The sequence below is a fragment of the Octopus sinensis genome, linkage group LG4 (genome assembly GCF_006345805.1).
Source record: "Octopus sinensis linkage group LG4, ASM634580v1, whole genome shotgun sequence".
Classification (NCBI taxonomy): Eukaryota; Metazoa; Mollusca; class Cephalopoda; order Octopoda; family Octopodidae; genus Octopus; species Octopus sinensis.
This window is the reverse complement of record NC_043000.1, coordinates 41,242,498-41,252,497: the sequence shown is the minus strand read 5'-3', so window position 1 is coordinate 41,252,497 and position 10,000 is coordinate 41,242,498.

Sequence of the window (10,000 nt, the reverse complement as noted above, 5' to 3'; positions counted from 1 at the left end):
TTGGAGCATATTTGGCATATTTTGCTTTATGAGTTCAATAAAAGCAGAACTCAACTGAAATCACAAGGAATATTAATGCAGTATAAGGGGATCGGAGAGTAAGAGTAAGCCAGTGTCAACGGTGGTTCCAGAAATTCTGAACCGAAAACTACTGCCTCGAAGACGACCCTCGTCCTGGAAAATCTGTAGAACTCAACGAAGACGTCTTGCAAATCCTGGTGGAACAAAATTCCATCGTAACTGTTGAGGAACTAGCAGAGAAGCTTGGATTTGGTCATTCAACTAGTCATTCAAGTCAGTGCTAAAGACGACCATCTTTGGTTTCAAGATGAAAGCTTTCTTCCATTAGAATAATGCTTGGCCACATACAGCGAGGATGACATTCCAAAGGTTGGGGCAGAATGAATGGGAAATGATGCCCCACCCACCATATTCGCTGGACATTGCCCCCATCTGATTATCATTTATTCTGCAGTCTTCAAAATCATTTGGATGGGAAAATATGAATTCTGTAGACAAGATCAGAATAGTACTGGAGTAGCATTTTTCGTCACGGACAGGTGAATTTTGTGAAAAAATGGCGCCTTTCAAGTCTACAAGATAGATGGAAGGGAATTGTACAAAATGAAAGAGAGTATATGTTAGATTTAAAAAGAACTTTGTTTATCTTAATCTTGAAAAATAAAAGAAGTATAAAAAAAGACCCGATATATACATATATATATATATATACTAGCATTAAAGACCCCTCGTTGCCGGGTCATAGTGCTAGTGCATGTATATATGTGTATATATATGTGTACATACTACATGTACATCTATATATATATACATCTACACATAAAATACAAAATACAAAGTTATATCTTGATATCGCTAGTGATAACAATACTCAAAATATATAACAGACTGGAATTGTTAGCCCGTCTCTTGTGATTTCGATCAATTGTATCTTGTCCTCCCTCTTGTATAGAAATATAGCTACAATCCAGCCTACCTCTACATCTGGAGGAGGGAGGGCATTTAAAATGTTTTTCCGGGACGTCCTACGTCCCAGATATAAAGGTAAAAATAAGATATTTCCACTTTGCAAGTTCAAGTCGAGTACTCCCTCGCACGCTCCGTTGACTCGAACCTTGCTTCTATTGTGGCGAATTTACCGCCTCTGATTAGATACCTTTCATAGTCGCACCAAGACACTTTTCGAAGGTGCATTCCTCCATGTGTTCAAATCGTCTTTTTTCTCTACATTGTATACTTTATAGACAGTAGTCTTTTCTTTAATTTAATTTTTTATTATCCATCTGGACTATTCCATTTCTGCAAGCTAATCTTATTTTTAATTTATTCCCATTCATGTGAAACCACTTATTCAAGTTCAAGTCATTGATGCAATTTTATACCAATTGCTATTTTTACTTTTGTTATGTTACGATTATATTATACTTTAGTTTGATTTTTATTATTACTTACTACATATAATTCAACTGTTATTTTTATTTTTATTGTTAAAGTGAAAGTATCTGACATAAAATAGAGAAACGTTTTTGTTTCACTTTTAACACGTAATACTGAAATAGTGGAGAAGATATGATATTGCTATGGGCTCGCTCTAGACAAGAAATTGAACATTTTTTTCCCATGAAACTACATGGACCCTAAGTAAGGCATGTGTAAAACTTAAATGGAATTGGTTGTGTAGTTCTCAAGTTTTAGGGAATCGTAGTGGAGAAAATATGATATTGCTGTGGGCTCGCCCTAGGCAAAAAGTTCAACATTCTTTTTTGCCGATGACACTCCCCGGACCCTAAGTAAGGCATGTGTAAAATTTGAATGAAATTGGTTGTGTAGTTCTCAAGTTTTAGGGAAACACACAGACAGACACACATTCCCAGTTTTATATATATAAAGATATATATATATATATATATATTATATATATATATATATATATATATATATATAAATATAGGCGCAGGAGTGGCTGTGTGGTAAGTAGCTTGCTAACCAACCACATGGTTCCGGGTTCAGTCCCACTGCGTGGCATCTTGGGCAAGTGTCTTCTGCTATAGCCCCGGGCCGACCAATGCCTTGTGAGTGGATTTGGTAGACGGAAACTGAAAGAGGCCTGTCGTATATATGTATATATATATATATGTATGTGTGTTTGTTTGTGTTTGTGTTTGTCTCCCTAGCATTGCTTGACAACCGATGCTGGTGTGTTTATGTCCCCGTTACTTAGCGGTTCGGCAAAAGAGACCGATAGAATAAGTACTGGGCTTACAAAAAGAATAAGTCCCGGGGTCGAGTTGCTCGATTAAAGGTGGTGCTCCAGCATGGCCGCTGTCAAATGACTGAAACAAGTAAAAGAGTAAAAGAATATATATATATATATATATATAGTAAAGGCTATTTGCCAACATAATGTGGCTATCCCGTTTTAGCCTCAAGAAACATCATTTCTGGCTGGCTATACGACACACTATCTGTGTCCTTATATTTTCGAACAGGGAGCCCAGCATTGCCATTAATGAGCTTCCTATAGCCAGCTAGAAAGAGTAACATTGGCCCTTTCAGGACAGCCACATTATGTTGGCAAATAGCCTTTACTTTAAAGGACTGTTACTGAATGTCTCTCTTTGAGAGATCTAGAAGTAGTAATAATAATAATAATAATAATAATAATAATAATAATAATAATAACGGACAAGTGAATTTAATTAATTAATTAATTAATGTGAGTAATAAAAAAGGAAGCTAAACTCATGTGTGTACGTTTTCAGTAAACTCAGATATAAAGCTTGCTGTGAAAGATTAATCGTCATTGTTAAACTATATGTTTCCCTCGCGAGGGATAGACCTCCCATTTCCATCGATAAAAGATCAATTTGTATTGTTTTAGCATTTGATAATGTCTATTCAGAGATTACTAGTCACTCTTTTCCTCATACAGGACAGTGAATAAGATCTATATTTAGCATATGTAGACAGAGAGAACTAAGTTGGTTTGTCCAATTTGTATAACAGTGCATGTATTGGCAATAGGAATTAACTGAATAATTAATTAGTTTATTTATTAATTAATTAACAGTAGCTGTATTCAGCTTTGGGAAAATTAGAAATATAACTGCAAGCAGGCTATCATTTGTTTGTCCTAATCATGCATTTAATCAACACTAACTCTGTTATGTAAATTAATATAATTTCATCGAAAGGCGCAGGAGTGGCTGTGTGGTAAGTAGCTTGCTAACCAACCACATGGTTCTGGGTTCAATCCCACTGTGTGGCATCTTGGGCAAGTGTCTTCTGCTATAGCCCCGGGCCGACCAATGCCTTGTGAGTGGATTTGGTAGACGGAAACTGAAAGAAGCCTGTCGTATATATATATATATATATATATAAATATATGTGTGTGTTTGTGTGTCTGTGTTTGTCCCCTAGCATTGCTTGACAACCGATGCTGGTGTGTGTTTACGTCCCCGTCACTTAGCGGTTCGGCAAAAGAGACCGATATAATAAGTACTGGGCTTACAAAAAATAAGTCTCGGGGTCGATTTGCTCGACTAAAGGCGATGCTCCAGCATGGCCGCAGTCAAATGACTGAAACAAGTAAAAGAGTAAAAGAGTAAGTTAATGATGTTTCTGTGAAAAGAAGTGAGAGAATGATTTATGACGATATTTAGCAAAAGCTGAGACTAATGAGATCATAGATATCGCATTTACTGAACAAAGCTTTCAGCTTAACGATAAGGTCTATTTTCATTAAAAACTCAAACCCATAAGGGTGGCTTGAAATTTCTTTTTCTCACCGTTTCTCTATATAGATTTTTCCCATGCATGCAGAAACAAACAGAATTCAAAATATAAGTATCTATATATTTTATCAATAATCGATAGAAGTTACAGAGTGACTCAAAGGCCAAGATTTGTGTGTTGGCGCTTATCAAACTGGTACGTGATACATACATATATGTCTATATAAATAATGAATAATATATATATACATATATATATATATATAATATATATATATATATATATATATATATATAATATATATATATATTATATATATATATAATATATACACACACACATACTACATATAAGAGATGGAAGTGTACGTACGCCGCTATATGTTTTATATATAAAAAATACAAAATGCGACAAGAACGCAAAACATCCAGATAGACGATACAAAGAAAACAAGGACGGGTCATTAGAAGTTTTCTTTCCTCAATGCAAGAGTTGACGAATGGCGTAGATAAGATCCGGGCTACATATGTTTCAGAGCGAGCGGAAGCTCGGAAGTGGTAAATATCCAAGCGAGGTGTATACCGCAGGCTACTTTTCAGGCCAAGGGTATCTTGATTAAATGAAAGTTTACATTGTCAATCGGAATCTTCCATATGTTAACATGTACCACCTTATGACAATGTAAACTTTCATTTAATCAAGATACCCTTGGAATGATGAGTAACCGGCCGTATACACCTCGCTTGGACATTTACCACTTCTGAGGTTCCGCTCTCTATGAAACATATATAGTCCGAATCTTATCAACTCCATTCTGTAACTCTTGTATTCTTATTCTCATATCCGGTAATCTTGATTGCCTACCGTGAAATATAAAAGAATATTTTTCACTTCATAGTACTTCGATAAGAAAAAAATACACAAAACTTCTGTCTCAAAAACCACAATTGTCCCTGAAAGTTGATTTTTATATTTACTACGGTTTGCTTCTTCCTACACCTCGATCCTTGGATCCTTATATATATATATATATATATATATATATATATATATATACACACATATATATATATAAAACAAAATGGGACAAGAACGCAAAACATCCGGACAACTAGGTGATACAAAAAGGAACAACAAAACATCCAAATAGACGATACAAAAAACAAGGACGGGTCATTCGGAGCTTTCTATCCTCAGTCAAGAACCGGGTCATCCTCGCAATTTCGGCTGATTAATCTTGATTAATTGCGAGGATGATCCGGTTCTTGACTGAGGATAGAAAGCTTCGAATGACCCGTCCTTGTTTGTTCGTATCGTCTATCTGGATGCTTTATTGTCCCTTTTTATATCACCTAGTTGTCCGGATGTTTTGCGTTCTTGTCCCATTTTGTATTATGGAGCTAATAAGCGGTCAGCTTTTTTCTTATTTTTATAAGAATGCCATATTAGTATGGCGATAACTAATATTTTCCGGGAACGCTGCCGTTGTTCTCTTTTAGAGAGACTTAGTAATTTTAATATTTCTATTATATATATATATATATATATATATAGCGGCGTACGTACACTCTGTTCTCTTATACACACATATATATATACATGCATATATATATGTGTGTGTGTGTGTGTGTGTGTGTGTGTGTATATGCATGCATGTATGTATGTATAATACCTTAATTCTTTAATTAGCAAAAGATCACAAAAGTGACAAAGGGGCCGACAGTTTCGTGCATGATGCTTATTAAACTTTGTAACTTTTTGCCGATTAAAGAAATATTTATACTAATGTATTGAGTTTTATTCCACCACTTTGTTGCATCAAACATGTAGACATGCACACACAGACAGACACATACACACACTGATATAAACACTTGCATGCACAACAGTTTCTGCATGCGTATGCGCATATGACCGTGCATGTGTCCACGCGCCTATGAGCACACCAGCGTTAAATGACCATTTAAAAGCTTGAAATGTGCCGAAGAACCAATCTCTACGCAGCTCATTCCATCCAAGCGCTTTCACCCGTTCTATCCTCCCTCTCAGTTTTTTCGTTCTTCTTACTTTTCCTTTTATAATTACATACACATCAGCCTCATGCGCAGAAACACACACGTATATACACGCGCGCTTTGAAGCAATCTCCCTCCGTGTATCTCCATGATTTTTTTTTCTCAAAGTTCTCTTTACTGTCAATGTGTATTCATTGTCTTTGTTCTTTTTCTACACATTTTACGTTTATATTTTTTATTCAATCTCTGTATTTCAATATTGGCGGTAGCTGAGTGGGAGGGTTTTTTTTTATAGATATATATTGTTACCTTTTGTCGTTTTATGTAGTTGTTGTTGTTGTTGTTGCTATTGTTGTTGCTGATGGTTTGTAGTTATTCTGGCTTTTAATGTTTCCTCATCATTCTTTCTGAATGTTGCCGTTGTTCTTGTTCTTGTTGTTTTTAGGTGTGTGTCTACATCAGTGGCCGAATTTTTTTTTAAAAGCAAATGAAATCATATCGACATCACACCCCGGGTACGGTAGGAGCAGAAAGAATAGAAAAAGGAATATATATGAGTCTATTTCGAGGGGCGTAAACATAATCACGCAGTCACATGTGTGTGCGTGTATATGCATGTGTGTGTATATGTATGTGTGAGTGTGTGTGTACGTGTGAGTGTGTGTGTGTATATGTATATGTATATATATATTTATGTATGTATGCATGTATTATGTATGTATCTATTTATCTATCTATCTATATATATATATATATTTATATATATATATATATATATATATATGCACACATATACACACGTGTGTGTATGTGCACATACGTACATTTACACATAAATACGTATACATGTACATATACAAACACAGACATGTATATACATAACATATTCTTACATACATACATGTATACATGCATATATACATAGATACATACATAAATACATACATACATACATACATACATACATACATACATACATACATGCATACACACATACATACATGCATACATACATATAAACATACAGAGGCGCACACGCATGTCCATTTGACAATTGGTCTGGAAATTCATCAGAAATGAATTGTTGAATGGGTAAGTGCAACCATGGAAGAAATTAATTTCTAACAATATAATATAGCAGTATTGAAAACACTCTCATCATAGCGACCAAGCTCCTACCACATTCCCGCCACATCACACGCCATATCATACACTTCAGCACACTACACTAAGCTTGACCCCTCCTCCCTGGCCTCTTAGAAAGAGAAAACAGAGATTGATGTACACGTCAATCTCTATTTTCCCTTTCTCTCTTTTTCCATTCTCTCTCCCTTTCTCTCTCTTTTCTTGTCGATATGTTTTTTATCTTTTTTATATATCTCCATCTTCCTTCCTTCATCTCACCTCCTTTCTCTCCTTCCTCTCTCCCTGTCTCTTTCTGCCCGCTTCGCTCTGTTATTTCTTTTTATGTCGTGTGATAGCACGCGCGAACGTTCGTGTCTGCGCTTATATGTGTGAAAGTGATTTTCTATGTATTTTTGTTCGTGTGTGTGTGTGTGTGTGTGTGTGTGTGTGTTTGTGTGTGTGTGTGTGTGTGTGTGCGTGCGTGCGTATGTATGAGCATGTATATATATATACACAGGCCAATATATTCGTGTCCATCTGTGTCTGTGTGTTTGACAGTCCGTTAGTCTTGTTTTGGTTTTCCACGTTAGGTAGTGCATGTGTGTTGACCATATCAGCAATATAAGAAATGGAAATATCTTTTAAAGAGACATATTGTTTCACAAGTGCTTTTAACTTATACAAAAATTATATACTATGTCCTACAGTTTAAAATTTTGAAACACTTATAGTTATACATAAACTGTTGTAATTGTCAGCAGTGGGTGAATAAACCTATGATAAAAACATTACAGTCTTTTTGTACATTGCTTTTAAAGGACTGCATTATCCAATACACTCTCTTCATCTTGACGACAGTAAATGAAATTAGATTCACGCAGATTGTTGTCGCCATCTCCCTCATTAGTTTGAAGGCCAGCGTTCGCCTACATTTGGTACACAATAAATATCCATCTTGGCACTATGCGGTGCATTTGTAGTTTTTTTATGGCTTAGTCATAGGAGGAAGTGGGGTGCCCACCATCCTTTTCAGGGTTTCGATTGAATCATCCCATTAACAGTTTGAGTCTTATATTTAGCGATCTTGGTGCGATGAAAGACAAAAACGACACTGGTGGGATTTGAAAACATTTAAATTCACAGAACCTAGCCAGTTATAGACATATGTATATATTTATGTCTGTAAATACACTTACATAAATGCGCGCACACACACACATACACACACGCACCCACCGACACATACACACACACATATAAGCAAAAAAAGCTAGTTCCAAAATCTAAGGGATGAACGCAGTACTAACAAGTAATCTTCGTAGCCATTTCAACATGCCTGTTCCGTTCGATATACATATAAATCGTTTCCGTTTGGCATAGCGATAGTAATAACCTGGTGTTAGGACTCAAGATACACATGCTTCAGAATAAAGTATTAGTTGAGTATAGAGCGTAATATGAAGTTAAATATGAAGTTATTTCGTAAGCCCCGAGGAAGCTATAAGGTGATGCACTAGCAATCAGCTCTAAGTACACAGTATCTAAGTACACAGCAGAAGCAACTCTCTTTTACTTGTTTCAGTCATTTGACTGCGACCATGCTGGAGCACCGCCTTTTTAGTCGAGCAAATCGACCCCAAGACATATTCTTTGTAAGCCCAGTACTTATTCTATCGGTCTCTTTTGCGGAACCGCTAGCTGACGGGGACGTAAACACACCAGCATCGGTTGTCAAGCAATGCTAGGGGGACAAACACAGACACACAAACACACACACTCACACACACACCACAAACACAATATATAATATATATATATATATAATATATATATATATATATATAATATATATATATATATAGTATATATATATATATATTATATATATATATATATATGGACAGGTTCTTTCAGTTTCCGTCTACAAATCCACTCACACGGCATTGGTCGGCCCGCGGCTATAGCAGAAGACACTTGCCCAAGATGCCACGCAGTGGGACTGAACTCGGAACCATGTGGTTGGTTAGCAAGCTACTTACCACACATCCACTCCTGCGCCTGTTAACTCCCGTTAACTAATGAAGTTCATTGGGATCTTTTCCTTTTGAACGGCAGTTTTCAACACAATTTCTAGTTAACTAAACACTTTTAAACTTCGTATACTGGTAGAATGTGTCAAAATAAAACATTTTTTCTCTTGGCTTTCTTGAGAAAATTGTAATTTGTAAGTTTAACGTATTTGTAAGTTTAACCAATCGATTGCCTCTATTTAGCTAAAATCATTTGCTGCGTCTAAAACTGAGACAACATCCTGTCACTGTTATGTTTACGTTCGGAAAGCGTGTGTATAAAATTATTGAATTATTCTGTTTGTTAATTGTTTAAATTATTTTCCATTGCTTTCGTTTTAGCCTTTCGCTTTTTTTCTTAAGCAATGGAAAATAGTTTAAACAATACGAATTAAGAAAATTAAGAAAAAGAAAACGAAAGATTAAAATTTAGGGTTAGGGTTAGGATTAGTGTTAGGGTTGGGGTTAGGGTTGGTGTAGGGTTAGGGTAAGGGTTAGGGTCAGTGACAGGATGTTTACATCACATCTCCTCCCCTAGACCACAGAGGTAGTAGTAGTATTAGTATGGATAGTAGTAGTAGTAGTAGTAGTAGTAGTAGTAGTAGTAGTAGTAATAATAATAATAATAATAATAATAATAATAATAATAATAATAATAATAATAATAAATGGCTTCTGATCTTAACTGATTGGAAGTGTTATCATGTACATTGTTTTGTCTTGGTATAAAAGATGGGCTACAGCAAATATTCTGCTCAATACCACAGATTTGCTTGTCAGTTGTTTGACCTTAACCAGTTGAACATGTCCCTTACAGGCTGGCGATAAGTGCATCTCTGATCACGAGTGGAAGTAGTGGGAGAGCATCATAGCCATGTGTTGAGAGGAATTCTTCAAGTTTTGGATAATTCACCTTGGGAAATATGAGTGTTTCGTTCAACATCCTTAAGCAACCCTTCTTCAGGGACCTTTTGAGCAGGATGGACCACTCGACTTGAAGAAAATTCTAACTGGGCGCCACCTGCAAGGTCATGC